Here is a 25072-nt window from a genome sequence, read left to right as displayed (position 1 = left end):
AGTCAGGGGTGGATTCATAAGCAATGGGTCTGCATGTGCACACAGGCTCGCTGGGAAAATGCACAAAATGGCTCATCTTGGGAGGACATGGTCACAACCTGTCAGCCACACTGTGGATTTGCAGAGAAACACACAGTAAGTAGGAACTGCTGTCAGGAGAGGGGGAGAAAGGGGAAGAGAGAGAGAGGGAAAGAGGAGGGGGCAAGAGGAGGAGAAAGGAGGGGAGGGAAGGAGAAAAAGAGGAAGTGAGTAAGAGAAAGAGAAAGAGAATGTGTGTTCCATTTCTCACATGAAATCCCTGTGCCTAGAAAGATCATAGTAAAGACCCAGTCACAGAGGCCAGTGTAGTCTTGATGATCATTCCTGTGTGTATGCTCCCATGCACACACACACACACTCAAACACACACACACACACACACACATATACACACAATCACACGCACACACACATACACACATACACACTCAAACACGCACACACACATACACACACTCAAACACACACACACACACATCACCAGGGACTTGAAACACGCCATCCAGCCCCACCCATGACAATGTTGCTATAAAGAGAGATAAAGTGAAACTACATCCAACACTGCAGGTATCTATGAACTAGACTTTTGTTACAGGACTGTAGACCACATCCCCTGGGCAGGTGGATAACACCCCACTGTCACACCAGCTGCCTTCTCACTGGTACTGTGGCTCCTCCTGGCTGGATAACAGGAGTGTGCACCACACTGGCTATGGCCAGATGTGACATGCTCCTGACCTAACTGCACCTGGGGACCTCCTGCTGGGGAGCTCTTGGCATACCGATGTTTGCATTTGGTGCTGGGACAGCCTGCCACATGATGCCTGAGTACAAAACTCCAGAGTCCCCACTTAGAGATAGTTACATCAATTAATAGGAAGAGAGTGGCTCTCAGAAGAGGTAACAGAGAGATTGAATTACTGAAGCCAATTACTGTCTCACTGTCTCATATGGGTCTACACACAGATGCTCATGTGTGTGTACCCACACCCACATTTGCTCTTGTACACATTCTCATAGATTCACAAAACATACATGCACACACATTCATGGTTGCACACTCATGCACAGACACTAATGCATGCACACACACACGCATACACACTCACACATGTACTGTGCATATAGGGATGATCACTCACTCACATACACACACAATGCATGTGTGTTCAGCTTCAAACAAGGCGTTTCTCTATAGAGGGTTGCTGAAAGAAGATCAGGACTATGGACAGCGGCCTGCCCCTGTCCGTGGTGCTGCCTAGAACCTGTTTCTCACTCCAGCCAGCTGCCCACTCCGCCTTCCTCTCCCCCATCCCCTCCCCCACCCCTCCCCCACCCCCACCTCACCTCCACCCATTCCACACTCCATCCAGGAGGCCCAACAGGATATTTCACTAAAGACCAGGGCTCTGGGGTTGGGTGGGTGGGGTGGAGGGCATCACCAGTGTCTTTTGAGTTGTACAACCCGGGAATTCTTCCCAGGCTGGGACCCACAATAGGCTGAGAAATGGCCCCACATTATTATTGGTCCTGTTATTTCTCCACTGACCCCACTGAAGTAGGTGCTGTTGTTAGTCCTACTCTAAACCCCTGAAGTCAGAGATCCACCCATGCTTACACTGCGAGAGGTAAGGGAAGAGGATATGCCTCCCAGACTAAAAACTCCAGAGACTCTCTGTCTCAGAGATGTGTATAGCCATTGTTCCCGGTGCCAACCCCAACAAAGACACTCCCAATGAACTCAAGGGTGAACACAGGCGTGACCCCAAAGCCCTCATTCTGGTCTCTTCACTGCTCTGACTCCTGGTGAGAAGGCTCAGCTCCAAAGCTGTTTCTTCAGATGCTACATCCCTTATATGCTACTATTACCAAGACTTTCCTCCCCACATCTCCTGTGGAGCCTGACATAAATCCCACTTGTCCCTCAGCAGAACGTGACCATCTCAAACTTCCCTAAACGGGAGGTTGAAGGTCTTGAGATCCAATTGCCTTCGGTGTGGAATAGCAAGTACTGGCCATTGTGGCCATTTGGATAAGAATGGTCCTCACAAGCTCATATATTTGAATGCTTAGTCACCAGGGAGTGGTACTGCTTGAGAAGCATTAGGAGGTGTGGCCTTGCTGGAGAAAGTGTGTCACTGAGATAAGCTTGGAGGTCTCAAAAGTCCACACCCAGCTCAGTCACTCTCTCTCTGTCTCTTTCCCTCTCCCTCTTCCTCTCTCTATTCCTCTCTCTCCCTCTCTCTCCCTCTCCCTCTCCCTATCCCTCTACCTGCTGCCTGTGGATCAGAATGTAGCTCTCAGATATTTCAGCACCGTGCCTGCCCGACAGCCTCTGTGTTCCCTGCCATGATAATAATGGACTTGCCTCTGGAATTGTAAGCCACCCAATTAAATGTTCTCTTTTTATGAGTTGCCTTGGTCATGGTGTCTCTTGACAGAGAGAACAGTGACTAAGACAGCCATGCAGAACTCGGTCAGCCTCCAGAGCCAGGGCCGCCAATTCATCACACTCATCTGAGTCACCCCCGAGAGCCGCTGGGGTTGTCTCCCCCTTGTCATCTGCAGGGGGGTTTTCAGATGGTTTCCAACATGGGGGCAGGTCCGGGAGAGGCAAGTCAGGACCAGTGGCAAGTCAGGACTCACAGAAGCAAAAGACAAAGATTCTGAAATCACCCCAGACTTGGGATCTGGATACACAGTGTAGTTCACATGCATTCCTCCTAGACCCAGGCTCTAACCTGGAAGAAGGAAGAGGAATCCAGGCATGTGCTCCAACCAGAGCGCCAACAACAAGCTGCAGTTGATCGCTCCCCACTACAAGCCCAGAACTAGCTAGGGGTGAGGCATGCAAGGTCAGCCAAGCAAAGTCCTTGCCCTCAGGAATCCCAAAGATTGACAGAAAAGAAATACAACTAAACAGACAATTCGTGCCAGACAACGCTTTGTCAGAGATGACAGAGGAGGAGAGGAGCCAGGGTTCCTCCTGGGCCATGTTAGCTGAGTCTGTCCCCATGACAGTCTTCCTCAGACCCCACAGGGCTCTGCTCATCAATTGTCCCAGCTCCAGACAGAACAGCCACACAGAGGCAGTAATATCTAGTGCTCATCAAAGGCGTGGGTTTGAGATACAGACAGCTTTTATCCAAATCCAAGTCCCTTAACTTATTCACCGTGAGTCTTTGTACATGTTATTAATCTCTCTAGGCCACAATATCCTCAGCTGTAAAATGGAATAATAAAATCTAACCTATCTCGGGGGGTGATGTAAGGATTAAATGAGTGGATGATTATGAAGCGCTTAGGACAGCAGTTGGCACATGGTTGGGAACTACAGCAACCCAGGGGTGGTGATGACAGCAGCGCCTTCATCCTAGTGAACTAGCGTATCCGAGGCTGGTGAGAAACTGAGGCGGGCCGAGCGTGAGACACAGCTGGATTTCACAGAGCTTCTGAGCCATTTGCCCCCTGCTCACCCTCAGCCCAGGTCTCCACTGAAGCTCTGTTTCCATCTCCAGAGACAGAGACGGCCTGTACCTCTGTACTCACCAATGCAACTGCCATCAGATGGGCAAAGCCCCCATGATATTTTACCACTTATTAGCATAAAGTCTCCTGTAGCCCAGGCTGGCTTTAGATTTGCTGTGTTGCCATGGATGACACGGAACTTCTGCCTGTTTCTCTAAGTCTGTGACTGCATGCTTGAGGTGCCATGCTTGGTTTCATGTAGTGTTAGGGAGAAGACTGAACAAAAATGGGTCGGCTGGTGCTGCCTCCCCCATGCCAACAGCTCTGCCTAAAAGCCCTTAGCCAGCTGTGCACACAGCATCCCTCTTTCCCATGCCTTCCACAGACGCCCTGTACATGCATGCATGCACATACACAGAGACACATGCACATGCAGACACTCACACACACCACACCACACACACCACACACACTCACACCACACACCACACACCACAATACATTGACACCACACACACACACCATACCACACATACACACACTCATACACACAATACACTCACACCACACACACCATCACACACACTCACACCACACACACACCACCACACACACTTACACACACAATATACTCACACTACACTCACATACCACACACACACATACACACACACACACCACACACACTCACACCACACACCACACACCACAATACATTGACACCACACACACACACCATACCACACATACACACACTCATACACACAATACACTCACACCACACACACCATCACACACACTCACACCACACACACACCACCACACACACTTACACACACAATATACTCACACTACACTCACATACCACACACACACATACACACACACACACACACACACACACAGCTTCACATGTAAACAGACCTGGCTTCAAGTTTTAGTTCTCTGACTTGGGCCTGCCATTTGTCCTCCAGGTCCTCAGATTACCCACCTGTACATCAGAGAAGGCCTCTGTCTCTCAGATCCAGCATCCCTGAACTACCAAAGCAGTCTGAACCCTGTAATGCACCCATCTCCAGTCCCTACCCTCTTGAGGGCAGTCAAGCAACTAACAGGAACAGATCTAGAATGTCTAGAATACCGCAGGAGCCCATGCCTCTCCTCTTTCTGCCTTCCTTTGTCCCATAAATTTTACCAGGCCAAGTAGAGCCAGGATTTGGGGGATGAAATAATAGGGTTCCTGGAGTTCAGCTCTAAATCTGCCCCACATTGGCAATGTCCTAATCCCATTGAGGCTTGGTATTCCCAATGACAAAATAGGTGTGTGATATCTTCCATACTGTGTTCCTCTAGGAGCGTGGGTCAAAGTCATCAAAGGTGGAAATAGCACAGTGTCCATTGGCCCAGGAGCAGGTGACCAGAGCGTGTCTGTCTGCACAGTGAGCATACACAGCTGAGGGAGAAAGGTTCAGGGAAGCATGCCCAATGTGGGTAACCCTGAAAAACACTAAGCCAGAGAATGCTCAGAAAGCGCATGTGTGGTATGATCACAGTCACGTGACAAACCCAGGAAGACAAGTCAGGAGGGGCAGGAAGCAGATGAGTAGCTTCCAGGGCCTGAGGAGGAGGGCTTTGTAGGTTTTTGGGGTCTGCTTAGGGGAACGAGTATAGACAGTAATGCTTGTTGCATGTTTGGTTGATATACTAGTAAACACTGCACTGTGTCCGTAAAGGTATCGATTTAATGGCACGAGTCACACTTTTACAAAAGAAGAAGTAGGAGGAAGAGGAGGAGAGAAAGGAAGAGAGAGAGAGAGAGAGAGAGAGAGAGAGAGGGGAGGAAGGGAGGGAGGGAGGACTGGTTGATAAGACTCTGAACACTAGTCAGAGCCCCGAAGTGCTCCTTCAACCACTTAGGGAACACCTCAGAGCCTCAAGAGCCTAGGCGGCCACTTAGGTAAACATGTCTACAGGCCCTGAGCCACCAGAGGGCCAGCTTAGTATCCTGTGACCCTGTAAGCCTTATGGACAGTAAGTAGCAAGGGCAGCACCTGATAGTCATGCAGACTTGCTCTGAAGTGCTAATTGCACTTCTTAGGGCCCTATGACCTCAGGCATGTTCCTGAACCCTGGGGTCTCACTTCCCATGTCTTTGGTATATGAGGTACAGATGTCACACACTTTACCTAGTTCTTGTGAAAATTATGTAAAAGAGATGTCATCTAACACTTGAGAGACAGAAGCAGGAGGGCAGGTGTTTGAAGGCCATCCTTGGTTGCATAGTGAATTTGAGGCTAACCTGAGTAATGTGACACCCAGTCTCAAAAACTCCTAAAGAAAAAAAAGAGAATATTATATAAGAGCACCAGGTACAGTGCCCGTTGCTGGAGTGAGTGGGGACCCCGGACAGGGCCCTGCTCTCAGTAAGTCTACCGTCAGCCCTAAATGGAAAGAGTTACTTTCTTGGGACTATTTATGGAGAGCCATTTGCAGCTTTGAGGTCAGTTGGAAGCTGCTGCAGATATACTGTCAGGTTGGTGACCTGGCCCCAGATCAGAAACAAGTTCTGATTCCTTGAGTGTTTAAGAGGAAAGCCATGCAGGCCTGTCACCCTGGCAGGGGTGGAGGAGGCCTGACCCCTCCCAGGTTTCTGCTGATGAACATGTAGGTGGGTCTGCTAGGCCCTGGGCTCAGGGGCACAGAGGGAAGGACATCCCAGAACCCCAGGACCACACAGCACTCTAGGCTGAAAGCAGAGGCATAGGAAGATTCATGAGGAGGGGGGTGCAATAATGGGCAAACTCCTCCAGACAGATGGAGGACACTCAGAGAGGCTGGGGGGGTGGAGAAACGATTCAGGAATGGACCTTTAAGAAGTCAGCTGAGGAGGAGGGACCTGGGAGACACCGGAAGAGACACAGCCAGGGAGGCCGAAGCTTGGGCCCAGACCGGCACACCACAGGGTACAGTCACCAGAGAAGGGAAGCCCAGAATGCTGCGGACCAAAGGGAACTAACGGTGCCCGTAGGTAGCAGCTGGTCTGACTGAGTGGTTGAAGGAGCTCAAGGAATGGGTGCATACAGCCTGGTGGGAAGACAGAGTGGTGACTAAGAGAGTGTCCTAAGGGAAAAACACCCAAAGCAACGAAGGCACAAGAGTGTGATGGTTAGGTACTGAGCCTTTGGGCGCGGCTGTGAGGCCATTTCCCAATGTAGAGTAGAGGTGAGAAGACCCACCCTAAATATGGGCAGTCCCATTTCACGGGCAGGAACCCTGGGCAGCATGAAAAGGGGGAGGCGGGCTAAACACTGGTATCATGACTCTCTGCTTCCTGGCTGTGGATGTGATACCGGCCGCTGTCTCACTCCCGACGCTGTGCCTCGCCTGCCATGAAGTTGGTTTTAGATGTATTTTGTTGCAGCAATGAGACAAATAGCCAATACAGAAAGTGTGTGGTGGCAGGTCAGGACCCACAGGAGCCTTGAAGACCATTGGACAGAGCTAGTTTCTCTTTTTCTGGAAGCTTCTACAATATTCTCTCCATCCATGCTCTGGTGCCAATCAAAGTGGGCTGTCTTCTCCAAGAAACACAGGAGTTACCTGGGCACTCAGCACCTTCTGGTATTTTCTGTGACTCCAGGGCCTGAGATACAAGGAAGAGCTGAGTTCACAAGTCAAACAGAGAGACGCTTCTAGACAGGCGAGCAGATAGACAGGCCAACAGGCAGCTGGGAGAAGAAGAAAAAAAAAACAGATGGATGGAATGGCAGGCAAAGCCAGTAAGATGTCTGCATTCCCCGTGGAGGTTTCCCACCCCACCCATTGCCAACACCTCAGACTCGGTGCACAGATTTATCTCTAAACACCGCCACAATTCCACTATTGGATCTGTAATCACAGACTCCAGTGTTCACAGGATAAATACACTAACAAACTAATTGTTCGTTAGCGCTGAGGTCTGAGCAATCAACATGTCCAGTATGAGATATGGTCCACTTGCCGGCTGCAGGCTGAGCCATCCCAAGGCTCCATGGCCTGGCACCACGGGTAGCCCAAAGGCCTTGCTCGGCTGGGGTGCTGGCCCACTGTGCACACACGCGCAGAGTATCTGTGCAGGGGCAGTGGGGGCAGGAGCCCCCCCTCCCCACGCTGGCACATAGCCGCCGCTGCCCCTGTCTGAGCCTCCTCAGTAGCACACATAAACTAACTCGGTTCCTGGGGACCCCAGAGGAACAGCAGGAACTGTTTGCTGGAGAATTATAGCTGTGGGTGAAATTAGATGTACTCTGAGCCCCAAGGCTGAGAGAAATAAAAAGCATTTTAAATGGAGTGTAGAATTCATATTCCTCAGTCACTTTCCAATAAATAAATCTTGTACCATTTTTTTCTGTAAACAGCAGTTACATGCAGCTTCTATTGTCTCCATGTTCCATAAGCCAATGGGCCAGGGGGCTGGGAACGGCAGGCCAGGCACTAGGGCGGGAGTGAAGAAACTGGGGTATCTTTGAGGCTTGGGGACCCCAAGACCTGGTGACTTGTTGGGGGATCCCCCCACCCCTGCCATTTTAAGGAAGTATCAGGAGGACCCTGGGGCCATAGCCCAGCTGTGGATACCCCTCAGTTATACCCAAGGCAAGGTGCACAAGAGGGGACTCCCAGCCCCCAGCCCTGAGGTTCCAGTGTGACTCCATCTCTCTGGAAGACTCTCACCCTGGAAAACAAAGCGTTCCATTGGAAGTGACAGCCTAGAACAGCGGGAAATCCTACAAGCAGTCACCATTCACTGCTGCTCTATTGTTTCTAGTTTCCCTTTTCAACACCTCCTCCCACTAAAGACACACACACACACACACACACACACACACACACACACACACGGAAAAAACCCACAGAAGATTACTGAGAAGCACCATCTCCCAATCCTATTACCCTGGGAAAAGATCACTACAGACATCTCGATGTTTTTCCTTCTGAAATTTTTTTGGTGGGGAGGGGGAGGGAGGAGACATCAGTACATGCACATTTCATGGAACAGAAATAATCTGTACCAACATGTGTCAGGCACCTTTGTGGAAATGTGGAATAGAGATGTCTGCATTTTACAACAAAGGAGTTTGTGGTGATACTTAGTGCTGAGCTATGTCACCGGTCACCAGCATAGAAGCTCACATTGGGGGTCGCTCCATGTGTCTTTGGACAGATGCGCATGGGCTCCCACTGCCCTGAGAAGCACCACAGCCAATCTTCAGGGAGGGGAGGGAGCATTCCAAGGTCATGAAGGCCTCAGCCTCTGTGAACACTCACATGTGTGAGTCTGGGTGTGTTTACACTTCCTGCACTGTGCCCCAAACCCAGGCCCCGGTGGACCAGGGCAGCTGGGTTCAGAGTCCCTCCTCTGGGCTCATGTCCTCTCCCAACAAATGAGGCAAAGCCCTGAAGTCCCAGACACTGCCACGCTGTGTGCCTGTGGAGGATGCATGTTCTCCCCAGCCCTCTCTGACAGGGTCCCCCATGTAGACCAGGCTGCCCTGGAGCACATCATCTCTTAAACGAAGAGCAAGACCCCTTAGGGCCAGGAGATGACTCAGTGGTGGGCTGCTTGCTTGCCCTGCGTGCAGTATAGATCTTATATGAGACTCTCTGGGTCTCATTTCCAGCACTGCAAGGCAGAAAAGGGAAGACACCCAAAAATCTTTCCTATAATTAAAATTTGCAAATAAATTATACTATGCAGTCAGATTAGCCAAAACCCAGGCCCCCAAAAAAATCTTAGAAAAAAGAAAACATAGAAGAGGATTCTGGGACAGGTCTCCCCAGCTCTCCCTCCCCTTGCTCTTGTACCCATTTTACAGAATAACAGGGCAGGCAGCGTGGGTAAGTACGGGAAAATAAAGAGAAGGGAAGAAGTCACCCGTTGCTGGGCTCCTCAGCTGGACACCCCCAAGGACTCACAGACCTGAGAACCTAGTGTTTCTCCAGAGGAGTGAGGTGAAGCGTGACATGTTTTCTCTGAATACAAGGGCCCCACCACTGAGGGGGGAGGGAGGAGAGGGTGCATATGCCATCCTCTGCCCCAAGCAACCCTCATCTGAGGATCTCTCCAAGTGACTTCACAACCATAGCAGCCCAAGGGGCATTGGCGGGGAGGATGCATGAGCTAACCCTGAGCAGGAAAAAGGAATGAGTCAGAGTAGAAGGGCTGAGCTCACCCGATCCTGCCCCAGGCTACTGAGTGGCTCTTGTGGAACTCCAGGCTGTCTTCCCTCTTGGGACCTCAACTTGCCTGTCTGTGAAGCAGAGACAATGAGGGTCACACCAACAGGGTGAATGAGTACTGATGCAGTAATGATCCACTCTGTGCCCGTAGTGGCAGCTGATGTAGGGGTGGCCAGGCTCCCTTCTTCACAGAGCCCTTGGTCATTTATTTGTTTTTGGTTAATTAAATGGCAAAATTTCATATCTGATTATTTACTGCCAGCAGTGCCATTACGAGCTCCTGTATAAATCACAGCAGAGAGCTAGGCTCCTGCCCACCTGCCTCTATCTGCTCCCCAGCAGAGCCTTGGAGGAGCCCAGGAGGGGAGAGACTGTCCTGGAGAGCCCATACTTGGCCCGACTCCCTTGACCACAGCTTGACCCAGTGCCCTACACCATTAGGACAGCTCATTGCAAACCTCTAGTTTGGAGGCAGACCCCATCCCCTCACCCCACACTAGGGACTGCAGGAGCCCAAGTTGACTGCCATAGCTAGAGCCACACTGACAGACAAGGTACCAAGACAGAGGATGGGTAAGTCCCTTGCCAGAGGCTCCACAGTTGTTCGGAGGGGCAGGAGAATTTCAATCATGTCACTTAGCTGGAGTCTGTACTCCGAGGTTTGGATTGCTCAGACCTGTAGGTCTGACTCCAGGTCTAATGCCCACAAGCCATGTGCCCTTGAGCAAGACTTCTCCTCTTCATGTCTCCTTTCCCTATGGGGACAGTAATGTTTTCCTGCCAAGAGCTGGGACACCAGAGTTGGGCTGAGACCCCAGTCTAGGACAAGAGTAGGGTGGAGCTCACAGTCAGATTTTGAGGTGCCCAGGTTGGTGCAAGAACATATGGAGACTAGAGGTCTCAAGAGACCACTGCTGGCTTGGCCTGCAGAGTCCCTAGGTGATCCCAGACAGGCCCCAGATGCCTCAGTCCCAGTGCCCACTAGGGAAGAAAGGACTCTGGAAAACCCCAGGGGACCAGGTACCACAGAGGTTCCTCAACTCTGGCCGTGAAGTTCAACATAAGGAGGACAAGTCACCAGCAGGACAAAGGGTACTTTCTCCCTCGTGTGATGGGGACCCCAGGAGGGAGCTGAAACCACATGTCTGGTTCAGAGTTCCATCTCCAACCTCAGCACCCAGCCAGACAAGGACCTGGTGGGTGGATGCATGGACAGATGGACAATGATAGAGGAAAGATCAATAAATCAAAGACGAATGAATAGATTAAAGAATGAGTGAAAGAAAGAATGGATGAATGAAAGAAAGAGAGAAAGAAGGAAGGAAAGAAAGAAAGAAAGAAAGAAAGAAAGAAAGAAAGAAAGAAAGAAAGAAAGAGTTGAATGAATACTTGGATACAAGGATGAATGGCCAAAAGTCTGAACAATTGGATAGGTGGACGGATGGACGGATGGATGGATGGATGGGTGGGTAGGTGGATGCATGGATGGATGGATGGATGGATGCATGGATGGATGGATGGATGCATGCATGCATGGATGCATGGATGCATGGATGGATGGATGGATGGATGGACGGATGGATGGATGGGTGGGTGGATGGATGGATGGATGGGTGGGTGGGTGGATGCATGGATGGATGGATGGATGCATGCATACATGGATGCATGGATGGAACAAATTGTAGAATGTAAGACTAAATGATTGGGTGAGTGAATGGATGGATGGAGTGAACAGACAAAAGAACACACAAATGATTGAATGAGCCAGTGAAGGAATGGTTGAGCATATTAGAAAGCATAAGAACTAATGATTAATGGCGCACACCAGTAATCTCAGCATTCAGGAGGCAGAAGCAGGAGGATTATGGGTGTGAGACCAGCCTTGGCTACACAGCAAAACCTTGTCTCAAAAGAACCCCACAGATAACACCAACATTAGCAACAGAAGAACAAATGAGTAGAGAAACACATCCGGTGTTGAGCCAATGAACAAACAGTTGGATGGAAAATGTAAAACTAGATGAGGAATAATGAATAAAGAGACCAGAGTAGCAGACAGGAAGAGAAGAGAAGGAGGAGGAGAGGAAGGGGGGGAGCCATGAAGGCAAGAGGAGGAAAGGCAGCAGGACCAGCAGCCAGCCGAGTGTGTCTTGTCCCTTCCCCTGTCCCCAGGTCCTGGCCCTGCACCCATGCTCGCCCCTGGGGCTTGGGAACGAAGCCTCTGCTGGCTGGCAGCAAGGAAAGCGGGCTGGGGAAGCTGCAGCTTCATGGACCACCCAGAGAGTCTTTAACTATTACATTAAACATCTGCTTTGCCTTTCACGAATCGGGTAGTGTTTCACCCCTGAGATATCTGATTTTATTACCTTCCAGGGGAGAGGGCCAGGCAAGTGTTCTCATTGATTTGTGCATTAAATATATTAGTAATAAAACAACATCTCCGTAAACCAATTGTAAAATCAATATTAATTGGTACCAAAATATCACAAGTAGTTGAATTACAATTAAGGGTGATGGTGAGCCTTGCCTTGGGGCACAGGGTCTGAAGGTCCCAGAAGGGAGAGGGACTTGGGGAGGAATCAGATTTTAGAGTCAGGCAAACCAGAGTTTCCTCTCTGAGCCTCAGTTTCCTAATCTGGAAAATGGGGTTAATTATCCTTGAAGAGGAAGTTTGGTGAGGATTAAATGAGCCATGTGTTCTTGACCATGAGCCAAGAGCAGCAGCGGGGATGTCTAAGGGAGTGGTTACAGCTCACAGCAGCGGAGAGGTGACTGAGACTGTCCTGTCACGTCCTGAGGCTGTAGGCTGCAGCATCTAGGCACACAGAGGCCGCCTGTGCCCAGAAACACCCCCTACTGGTTGTTCGTTCCTCTGCCACCCAGGGGTATCGGGCTTCCCTTTGACCTTTAGCGGTGACCGCGGAGGTGACAGCAGTGGTTGTATATGTTGATAAAAGCACCTGGTTCCCTGCCAGAAACTTCGCCCATGCTTTCTAATTTGCTAAACTGTACCACAGGCACATGGTTCCGTTCACAGGCTCTGGCTAGAACCACATCATTTTTAAATCTCAGCTTTGCCGCTCTTAGCAATAAATCGTATTTGCCAGCTACAGCCTTTGATGCTGTGTAACAAACCACCCTGAAGTTACTTGGTGACTGACAGTAAACATATTGTCACACACACAGGCCTACACGTTAACTGTGTTTTCTTGGTCTAGGCATAGCTTTTCTTCAGGCTGAGGGTCAGGGTCAAGGCAACCCCATGGTGTTTTTTTTTTTTATCATTTTTTGATAAGTGGCTGCCCAGGGCAGCTTCCCATCAAGCCTAAGGGAACCATACAGCACAGTGAGCATCACCCCTCAGGTCAAGTCCACTGAGCGGCCAGAATGAGTTCTATGACCAAGGTTGCCATCATGGACTGAGGAACATACCTTCTATCCATGAAGTGAGTGGAAACAAAGATCGGCGTCCATGTATCCAAATGGTCACAGTAGCCCTGGCCTCTGTCAGCTCATCCGTAGCAAGTGGCCAAGTGCAGGACCACCCCCCTACCCAACCTCACCTCCCAGGTCTCCAGCTTCTATGATGCCTCTTCTCGTGGTTGTTCTTAACGTGTCAGCCTCCTGGGATGGAGGAGACCTAGGTCCCTGTGAACCTCTTGGTTCCCTGGTTAGTCTACCGTGTCTCTTTTCATGGCAGCAGCTCTCCCTGAGGTTCGCAGTACAGCTGTGACCCCAGAGTCCCCAGGCAGCCATCACGCCTCCTGGTATACTGAAAGTAGATAAGGTAGGCAGGTTTTGTTTGGGCAGGCCCAGAAAACGGTGACCATGCTATGGTTTGACTTGAAAGGTGTACACAGCAATTCTACTGTCCCCAGTATCTGCCCCAGAGAGCCAGGGTTTTCCAGAAATCAGAGTGGGGAGTGTGGCCCCATTGCTTCACCGGGCAGTAGCGTCTGCAATACCTATCTTGCACCTCTGCAGTACATGCACTTATGCACACACAGGCATGCACAATCTCATACTCAGGCGTGTGGCTTGCTCACTCAGGGAACGTGTTCTAACACAGCCCAAGCACATGCCTGTCTGTGTCCACACCCACATAGCTCTCGTGTGTGTGTTCCCATGGGCTTCCAGCATGCACAGCTGACAAGGAACACACCTACTTGCTGGGGTTGCATGAGCCCATGAGCTAGGATGACACAGGGCAGACTAGACATCAGCACCCACCCGCCTTGCCCTCCCCCTTTCCACAGCTGAAGTCTGACGCTATGACACGCTCAGGGTTATTATTTCCAATATATTGCTTTCTTTGAGACCTGCTGTCACCTTTTCTATGATTCTTAGCTAGGCTTTATTTAAAAGTGCCAGAGCTGACAAGATGGCTAGTCATCTAAGTAAAAGCCCCTGGCCATCAGGCCCCATGACCTGAGTCCAGTCGACAGGGCCTACATACTTAAATGAACAAAAAACATTAAAAAAAATTTCCCTCTCCCTCGAGATGGTTCAGCGGTTAAGAGCACTTACTGCTCTAGCAGAGGACTTGGATTCAGTTCCCATAACCCACATGGTGACTCACAACATCCAATTCCAGGAGATCCCGTGCCCTTTTCTGACCTTTGAAGGTACCAGACATGCACACGGTACACAGACATACATACAGGCAAAACACCCATACACAGAAAACAAAATAAACCTGTAAAATTTTGGTTTTAGCTCCTAGAATTGGAGGGGACCCATAATCTCTCACCCCTGTTCCCACCTCCGCCAAAGTCCACCTCTACAACACTCCTGGTTTAGCCGAGAAGAGCTGCTGGGAAGGTAAGAAAGGACCAAGGTGATCTGAGACCCTGCACAAGTGCCCTCAGACTCTCCCTGGGCTCTGGGTCCACTACTAGGAAGACAGCAGAGGCCAGAGGCATTAACGGGGCTCCAGGCCTCTCCTCGGGGCAGCTGGAGGGGTCCGGGAGCCTCCCTCACACCATCCCGTTGTTGTAAATAATGCTGAAAATGAGTCGTTTTTAAAGAGTGTCCAGTGGGATTCTGGAGTCTTGCTTTAATTATACAAAACCAGCATGGGTGCTCAGGCAGACGCTGGTGCTAATTGTTTTGAAAGCCAGCCCTCTTGGCTCTGCAGAATGCCCTGCCTGGGCACATTTTGAGCAGTTTCCCCAGCCATGCAAGTGAGGTCACTCCCAGACCCTGCAGGTAGGGGTGAGACACACCAGAGACCTGCCTTGGGGACCTCCTCCTCCCTGACCTCACTCCTACTCACTGGAGGCTCTAGCTGGCACCCCTCCTCACAACACAACCAGATGACACGATGCTGGGACCATCGATGGGAGGTCCTGTGGGCAGACACCGTGGGAAGAGGTGAGGGAGGGCGCGCTTCATCAGTGAGCTCCTCTGCGAGCCTAGCTACCCACACCACGTCCAGTCCTGCCGCGCCCCGCAGAGTTCGCAATCTCTGATGTATTGCCTCTCCGTAGCGGATGAGGGTCAGAAAGGCTCCAAGCCAAGGTCACACCACTAGGAAACCCCAGAGAGGACCCCAGATTCATCTCCTCCCTCCTGCGGCTGGAAAGGCAATGGGGAACAGAGGTGCACCAAGAGAGAGAATGGACGCATGGATGGCCAGCCAGCCGGACGTTCAGAAAGGGGCCCCAGAGGGAGAATCGGGGGAGAAGAGACAGTGGGCAAATTGTGCCTTTAACCCACCCACTGCCTGATGGGTTTCTACGAGGCAAATCGACCCCTTCTCAGACGACTAGGGGGCCATAGTGTTGTGGGAAGGCACTCTAAAAAAATTAGCCAGAAATTAAACAGGGTTAGTGCTGCAGGAACCCAGGAATAAACAGAAGAAAAAAAAAACCTACAGAGAAATAGGAACCAAAAGAAAGAAAAAAGACGGGGTGGGGTCCAGAGGGCAAAGCCATAACAGGACGCGGAGCAGGTGAGCTTCAGGGAGGGGCGGGTGGGGCGCAGGGGCCAGTGAGCTCTGCAGAGGGACAGGCCTGGACCGGAGGAGGTGATGGATGGCGTGCCCATCAATTTCTGAAGGCCAAGGCTCGAGAGCAGCCGAGTCAGTGAAATTTACATTATTAATCTCTTGTAATAATCTATGACTCAAGCAGGCTGAGAAAATAGCCGTGGCTACGCAGTGACCGGCCTATATAAATAACGGCTCCCCGCTCAATTTAATTGCACTCTGGTGAAAGCCCTCTTCTTGTATCTTTCTAATTACTTTAGTTTCATTAGGTCTAGCAGAGAAAGAGAGAGAAAGAGAGAGCAGTGAGAGAGAGGGAGGGAGGGAGGGAGGGCGCATCTCCATTGAGCGTCGCAACAATGAAAAATTCATATTCCGATTTTTTTTTGTTCTGTGAAATATTTAAATGTTAATAGCCATTCCATCGCTGACATGCTATCTCACCAGTGTGGAGTTAAACAGAAAATCTATTTAATCTACGGGATCTCATTAAATGGTCGTGGCAAGGCAGTGGCTGGGAAGTAGTCAATAGCCGGGGAAAGAGGAGAGGGAGGAGGGGGTGGGGGAAGAAAGAGCTGCTAAGATTCTTTAATTTAATTTATTGTCGTGCATGAGACACCAGGAGAGGCGGGGAGACGCTGGCTCCTGCGCCTCCATTTGAGTGGCTAATGATTAAATGTTTTCCATTGTGCTACAGCTGGTACGTATTATCACAGAGTGAGTGAAAAACACAAACTCTCAGCAATTTTGACTGCTTTCCAAATATTAGCCCCTTTTAAAGCCATTAAAAGATTATCACTGATTTAACCAAATGTCTGTTTGGAGTATTAACCGCAGTCTGTTCTCCGAATCCCCAGAATGCCTCTCCTCTCCTCCGATTATCTCATCCACCCAGCAGTATTTAATTTCATTCCCATGAATATGCAATGAATTTAATTTTGAACACTATTTTCATCTGCTCCTGTAATCACAAAAAATGCTGGTGTAATTAGTTTCTAATTACTTGCTTTAATTGTTGTAGTAATCATTTTAATTACCCAAATGCACAGACATCAAATGCTAAAAGGAAAATAATCTCCTTGTGCCTCCTACCTTGTCTTTCGGCACTTGCTGTTTGATATCTCGATTTTGACACGGGCAACCTTCACTGAGCCGGGGGGTGCTCCGGGGGGCTTCTGGGGCTCAGGGAGGCCGCTCCAAGCCCAGGCCTCAACACAATCTGCTCACAGAAATTTGCATGCCCCCCAAAAAACCATTAAGTTAAAATATACAGTTATTGTACCTTTCTGGGCCGGGCGCCACGCACAAGCTTATTGCCGAAGCCCAAACCGGCACGAGCAGATGGTAAATCATGAAATTTTATGAAATTATTACGCCGTCGAGGTGTTTTGAATAGGAGCAGCTGTGAAGGAGATGGGACGTTATAAACACTCACAGGTGTTACCATCTCCTCCTCTGCCAGCCGCAACATAAAAAAAAAATTAAATTATAAACAAACCAGGCAAATGTTGTAATCTCCCTCCTCGACACACTCCTTACAGGGAAATTGCTTAAACTAAGCAAAGAATTCAATTTTAATTTGCATAAAATATTTATCAAGGCTTACGCAAATTTCCGCGCAGCTCCCTTCCTGCCAAGTTGGAAATTGCTCAGACATACAGAGGTGGAGCGTCGGCATGCGAGGAGGCCATTAGGCCAGCCCTCCCGGCCACTCGAGCTGTGCGGACGCCACATGCCCAGCAGCGGGCCGGGCTCTGCCAATTTGGCCTTTTCATATTTTTTTCTTTTTCTTTCGTTCCTTTTTTGCAAACAGATTGTTTTTCTCATTATGGTTTTATATGTACCTAAACTGTTAATTAGGCTCTTAGAAGCTTTTTTATTGGGGCCTAAGTGTAACAAGCTGCTTTGTTTCCAGACCCACACCTTTAGGCTGCTCCGCAATGGGGCTGTCTGTTACGCCAGGCTTCTGAACTGGGAGAAGGGCCCTGACCTGAGGGAGCGTGATGCAGTTCTCCTCACTGCTAGAGGATGCAGATCCCAGGGGAGAAGAGGAAGAGGAGGCTGAGAAAGCAAAGCAGACAGAGCTGGACACGGGGAGTGGGGGTGACCTCCTCTGGACACTGGGCCTCTTCTCCAGGAAGCCCCTTGGGGGCCCAACTCCAGAGAGCAGGACTGTAGCCCTTCACAGTGCAGTCAATGTCCTTGGTCTCACACTCACAGCTGCCCAAGGTCTTCACACACACACACAGAATGCTCAGTTAGGACCATTGGCAGCTCAGCTCTGGCTTCCCAGCCCAGAAGCGCTCACTCACTCACACGCAAACTTTTCTTCACAGCCGTGGCCACCACCTGAACCGACATGTCCAGGCATTTCATTGTCCTCTTCCTCCACCAGGATGAGACCCCCAGGAGCACAGGGATGTCCTCTGACACAGCCGCGCCTCAGGTCTGTGTACCACAAATGAGGAGACGAGAGCCAACCATCACAAAGCCTGAAGTGCCTTCTACCAGGGAAGTGAGTTGAGTCAGGACAGGGCTTGGTCAGTTTCTTGAGAGAATGGCAGCTGCTTTGACTCAGCCAGATGGGCCATCTGTAGGCCAGGAACAGAGGAAATGCTGATGTCCACAGAGCGGGCCCAGAGGTGCCAACCTCTGCCACTCACACTGCATCCTCATTTGCTTTCTGTTGCTGTGATAAACACCAGGCCCAAAAGCAACCTGGGGAGAAGAGGGATTATTTCATCTCAAGTTGACAGTCTACCATTAAAGGAAGTCTGAACAGAAATTCAAGGCAGGAACCTACAGCAGAACCACAGAGGGATGCTGCTGACTGGCTTGCTCATTCTGCTCTCTTATAGAACTCAGGGCCGTCAGCCCAGGGATGGCGCCACTCAGTGGGCTGGGCCCTCCCTCCCCATCCATCGTTAACTGAGAAGATACCTCAGACTTGCCCACAAGCCAATGTGATGAAGGCATTTTCTCAAATGAGGTTCCCTCCTCACAGAAGATCCCAGCTGTGACAAGTTGACAAGCATCTAATCCTCACTGCTGCCCCACTGTAATCAGATATCCAAATGAGCTTTAAGCAAATGCAGCCAGTCAGCACCTGGCCGTACCATTTTGATCTCCTGGGTCCCCCGCCGTATCAGAGTGGCTGATGGAGTGGCAGGGACAGGATCATCCCTCTGTGTGGAGCAGGATCAGGAAGACTGAACGAAGCATGGTGAGTAACTAATAAGGAAATAACCGGGTTTCACACCACACAGACGTGTCTGCACCTCAGACAGAGCACGGGGACGGAGGGCGTAGGAGGATAACGCCGCAGCTCTGGAGAAACTCCGAAGAGGTTGCCAAGGAAGTGAATGCCCAGGGTCAGAGCTCCTCACCATGCCAATGCGTCGGTGGCTGCACTGTTGGTGTGGTCTCTTGGGGGTGGGAAAAGGTACAGAGGACATCCTTGGTGCTCCCCAAGGGTGAGCTCTGAAGACATGGAGTAAGACATCTGGGGAGGTAGAGGCAGGGGAACCGGGAATTCAAAGTCATCATCCACTAAACAGTAAGATCAACTTAAGCTGTGTGAGACCTTGCCTTAAAGGAGGGTGTCGGGCCTGCCAGTGATAGTGAACGCCTTCAATCCCAGCACTCGGGAGGCAGAGGCAGGTGGATCTCTGTGAGTTCCACACCGGCCTGGTCTACAAAGCTACACAGAAAAACCCTGTCTCGAAAATTACAAAAAAAGAAAGAAAGAAAGAGGGTGTCAGTGGGCTAGGGAGATGGTCCGGTGGGTAAACACTTGCTGGGCAAGCTTGAGGACCTGTCCTCACATTCCTAGCACCTGAGCCAAAACCGAGTGTGACTGCATTGACTTGTAACCCCAGCGTCTTGGGGGCAGAGTTGGGGATCTCTGGGGTTTCCTGGATCCCAGCTTAACTCCAGGGCAGTGAGAGACCCCCAACTCAAGGAAACAAAGCCAAGAGTAGAGTAGGTAGCTTTGTCACTACCAACAGCCCCAGTGACCCTCAGAGGGACAGAACAGCTTCAAATCCCAGCCAAGTCTGAGTAGTTGTGTGACCTTGGGCATAGCCATTTACCTCTCTATGTACTTCCCTCCGTGTGGGGAAGCCTGGGTTTACAGCTGGCGACTTGAAGGTGGGTTTTAGCACAATTTGTTCAGATGCACAGTCCACCTAGTGGACTGAAGGCCCCAGAAACACAGTGACCTGTTGAGCCAACCCAGCCGCTAAGCCAGTTGGCTACGAGTCTCCCCGGGGTGGGGACCTGACGGCTGTCACTTCCCAGCCCAGGGGAGTGGAGAGAAGGGAAGAAAATGGACAGGGCCCGTCAGCTGCTGCTGGGTGGGGGTGGGGCCAGGTGCCCAGTAGCACATGGGCAGAGGTGGGGAGGAGGGGCTGACTAGCCATTGTTGCTTCTGGAAGGGACAGATCAGCGGCCACAGGACAAGAGGCAAGTGTGGGGTGGGACACTGCTCCACGCGCCCTAACAGGCTCTTTGAATGGCTTGGGCAGATCTATAGCATCTGCCGATTTACCTGGTGTAACAGCCCCCTCCAGAGATCCTGGAGTGCCCTGGCGAACCAGCCCAGACTCAGTAGGCATGACCTCCTCCAGGGTAGCCCAGCTGGATCCCACCCTGCCGGCACCTGGGGGCCTGCATCTAGTCAAGGATATCCCTGTGGTCCTTGACCTCCTGCCTGAGCAATGAGCTAAGGAGTCTTAGGGAGAGTCAGCCCCCCCCACATCTGTCCCAAGCACTGTGACATCCTTATTTCCACCTGGGGCAAAGGAGGGCCCCTCTTCTCAGCCCGGCTGGCACCCTGCGGATGGTGGCAGGGTCACCTTGTGAAGAGTTATGGGCCCTGGAACAAGCGGGAAGACACGCAGCTCTGCAGGCAGCAGCCGAGGACAGTAATCTGGACAGACAAGGAGTCAATGGGAATTTCTATTTAGGGAGGAAATCGATAGGAATTTCAAGGTAGGAAAGGGGGAATTGCCTTTAATTGGAGCATTCGTCCAGCTGGCCCTCAGGTGAGGCCGAGGCTCACCAGGTCTTGGGGGTGTAGCCAAGTGGCCCATCCTGCCCTGGCTCCTACTGCTGCACTTCACATCAGAAGCCCCCTTCCCCGGGGTGTGGGGGGGGCAGATGTGCTGGGAGTCACACTCCCTTAGCTGGCAGGTGACTTCAGTAGAAACTCCTGTCTCAGCAGTGAGGGGCACATTCTAGCATGTCAGATGAGGGGAGCTGAGGGGGTGCCAAGCCCCGACCCAAGAACTTTGTAGATTTAATCTGTATTAAACCCCAGGGGCAGGCTCTGTTATGTCCGTTTTAAGGCACAGAGAGGTTGAACTACTTGCCCTTGGTCACACAGCTGGGAAATGTTTGAGCTGGATTTTGAAGACTTGCCCACCTAGTACCAAAATCTGGGTCTGTGCCCCATGGATGGTGTCACTGCTGCTAGCAGTGCCAGGTGCCCCAAGCTGCCCATGCCCAGGAAATCTTTCCTGGGAAAAGGAAGGCCTGAGACCGTCACCGCCCGTCCCCTCCCATCCCCAGGAAAAGGCTGCTGACCTGAGGAGGAGGCCCAGGACTCCCAGGTTCCTTCCCTACCAGATTCCCGCAGAGGGGAGACCAGATGCTCACAAGGCCTTTAAAGAGTTGTGGAATTCACACCCCAGAGTAGAGAGCTCAATGCCCCCCACACTCCCATACTCCCACTTGCTACTCAAGGCCTTCTAAGAGCTTGAGCCTGGGCTCCTGGGAAAGACCTCCTTGGGCAGAGCCCTGTACCCTGCTGACAGCTGGGAGCTTTTCCGTGGGATGAAGTGACGCCATCCTGGAAGCAGACCTGGGGAGCAGAGGGTCAGTCCCTCACTCCCCAGAAAGGATCACGTCTGTATTTCTCGGCAAGCTATCGGTGTGGAAAAACTCTAAGATGTTAAGACTTTGAAGGGAGGCTGTGGGGACAGGGTATCTGAGGGAGGGGTCCCCTCTGCCTTCCAATTAACTTGATGCTAGAGAGGAAAGTGGAGCACAGGAAGGGAGGACCCCCTGACCATCCGCCACTGTGGGCATTAGGGCCAGAGCCCCCATCTCTCTAAGCTACACCCCATTTTTGGGCCAGAAGACAGAAGCCCAGCCTTCAAGAAGGTGACAGGGAGAGAGAGGAGAGGCCCCAGAGCAGGTAAACCGCAGTCTTGGGTGGGGAGTCAGTCGGGGAGCATGGCTGATTACTGGTGCCTCTGGAGTCCTGGATGCTGAGCCGTGAAACTCAGGCAAGCTGTGCTTATGAGAATGGTCAAGGCAGATCTCTGGGGATGCTGGAGCCACCCTCCCCATGTCCTTAAATACTTCTAGCTCAACCTTCAGCAGTGGACGGGTTGTGGCAGGGCTGCAGGGCCACATGGGATTTAAGCCTCTCCAGAATGGACTGGAAGTTAAGTGACACCACGGGCAAGGGAGGGAGCTTGAATGCCCTGCCACAGCCTCAGCTTCTCCCTTGTCTGTGAGATGAGAGCCAGTCCTTCTATAAGCCATGCCTAAAGACGTCTGCTGAAGGAGTGACTGGATTCCTGGATGGACAGATAGCTGGACGGATGGATGGACAGACACAGGGATGAGTATAATTGGTTGATGAAATAATGACTTCACCTCTCTCTGGCCAGCCTTGCTTAGAAGACCAAACTTTCAAACCCAATACCAAGACACACAAATTCCAAGGTATATGTCCCTCCCTCTGCCCCAGGAGACACGCCCACCCAGGCAGGGGCAGGCCATACATGGCCAGGGTGTGGCTGACCATTCCCACCCTTATGAATGGGTAGTCACCCCCCTGCCATGCCCCTCAACCCTCACACATGGGCCAAGGGTCCAGTCGGGAAGTGACACCATGGAGTCCAAGTTCTAGGTCCTGACTTGGGGATGCCGATTTGTCCACACCATTGGTGTACCGGTGGCAGGCACCGAACACTCTGGAACATTCTTTCTCTAGTATACAGCACTCTCCACCAGATGGATATTGTGACTTCACGGGGTGGGGGTGTGAGATTAGGACTAGAGACGTCGCCTTGTGCAAGGCCACTGACATGGCTCTCCTGTGCCCTCCACACCACCCTGCCTGGTTGCGGCTGGTATTGAGTGCCCGGCCATCCTGTCCTTAGGGATATGGGGAGTCTATCCATTCCCTGTCACCCCACTGGCCAGCCCTGATCCCTGTGCACTCCTAGGTCAGGGGCTCCGTGGGCTCAGCTGGAGCTGAAGGTTATTGGAATCCCCGGGCCCATCTCATCTCATTACTTCCAGAACAGGGTCGGCAGCTTTTACAGACCCCATAAAACATCGCTCCTGGTCACTTGAGCACACCGCAGGCGCGGGCAGCCTGTCCATTCCCAGCCAGGACAAGCCTCCCCTTAACGAAGTAATCTCCTAGACTCATAAACCCCAGAAATGTCACGGGTGGCCTGTGCCCTAAAGATAATTCCAGGGTGACCCCGGGCCCCACAGGTCTGTGAGGAGGCAGACGCCACTCAGAGGAGGTTCCAGGGCTCATCCTCTGAGCCCTCAACAAGCCTAGAGAGTTCATGCGACCAGCTGGCCCTATGACACAGGTGTGGGGCAGGTTGAGGAGCCGGGCACCAGAGCTGGGCTGTGAACCCGGAGTCGGGCTCCTCGGGGCCCCTCACACCATGCCCTGGTTCCCTACCGTGTCCCCTGCTGCAGTAAATGTAGGAGGCACCAACACTCCAATGAGCAGGGCATCCAGGCCCATTTTCAGATGGCACAGTCTCTCCTTCCCCCAAAGATGCCCCAGTGTTTCTGGGGGTCACCAGAGGGCACCTCATGGGTTCTGTCTACTTAGGTCCCCAGCTGACCGTTGAGTTCAAGCCTCTTGCTGCCTCTAAGACTGACCCACACTCCAGCCCACTCCAGCCCCACACTCCAGGCACCAGAACCCGAATCGGAGAATGAGTCATTTTCTGTCCTCAGCTGGGAGCTGTGGTCTAGCTCTGGGGCTGGCCAGTGTCCATGCTGGTCGAGTTGGGGTTGGGGCTCCCCATTTTGCAACTGTGCTAGCCTCCATGAGCCTTTCTTCTTGTCTGTAATGTGGGCGCAGCCGCAAGGAACCAACAAAGTACCATCACACCGCCAAGCCTGGAGCCTGAACTGCAGTAAGATGCACATGGTCCTACTCCACAAGGCCCCCTCCTGTCCCCAGCTCCCGACCTCCACAGGGATTATCCTTAAGTCTCTTTCTATACCCCATAGCTACCACCAGCCCTGACAGATGTGTGCAATGCCCCATTCATGCGTCCCCTATTCCATCCCTGACAGATGTGTGCAATGCCCCCACAACACATCCCCTACTCTATCCCTGACAGATGTGTGCAATGCCCCCATACATGTGTCCCCTATTCCATCCCTGACAGATGTGTGCAATGCCCCATACATGTGTCTCCTATTCCATCCCTGACAAATGTGTGCAATGCCCCCCATACATGCACCCCCTGCCCCATCCCTGACCAGGCTAGGCATGCACAGCCCCAGCTCTTAGAGATTTCAAGGCCAGATCTCACCCATTTCTGGGGGTGCATCTGACATTGCCTGTTAGGAGTGAAAGTGGGGCGAGAAACAGACAAGGGGGATTCTGGGTGGGCCCTCTCCCAGCAGGTATGTGTGAATGCACATGTGTGTATATTTGCACTGCAGAGGTTTAGGTCAGGCTACAGGGACAGAGTGCCTCTTCCCAAATGTTGAAATTCCCCAGTCCTCAACCTCTGGCCTGCCTTGTGGTTCCCTTCCCAGCATGGAAGGCTCTAGAGACTCAGGTATGACTCAAAGGCCAGCCCTTCCTTCCCTTCCTCCTCCTCCTCCTGCAAAACCTGGTCAGGGACGGAGTAGCAGGGTGTACACGGGAGGGCACCGCACACTTCTGGCAGGGCAGGTGGAAGCTGTGTGGTATAAAACGATGTCTGCGGACATACGGGAACACGCAGACATCCACATCCAAGGCCGCAGAAAATCTTTGTAGTCTCGTATTCTCGTACGGCACGAATATCCACCCATGGGTGCGCACACAGTGACTCGGAGGCCTGCTAACTCCCGCTCTCACCTATCAACCAGCAACCCATCCCTGTCCAGCAGTTGGCAACCCTCCACGTCTTCAAGGACGAGCAAGGCTGTTCCCAGCTCTGAGAAGTCCCACGAAAACCCTCATTACCCGTGCCGGAGAGCCTGGCCCTGCAGCATCTACCCGGGGCTTCAGGAACGGGAGCCCCCAGGATGAGAGCACCCCTGGCCTGGCTGAGTGCCCTTCCTACAAAGCAGAAAATGAGCTTCTAGGACAGTGGG

This window comes from Mesocricetus auratus, unplaced genomic scaffold (genome assembly GCF_017639785.1).
Source record: "Mesocricetus auratus isolate SY011 unplaced genomic scaffold, BCM_Maur_2.0 Super-Scaffold_100047, whole genome shotgun sequence".
Taxonomy (NCBI): domain Eukaryota; kingdom Metazoa; phylum Chordata; class Mammalia; order Rodentia; family Cricetidae; genus Mesocricetus; species Mesocricetus auratus.
The sequence above is the reverse complement of the archived record's forward strand: the minus strand, read 5'-3'. Positions refer to the sequence as shown.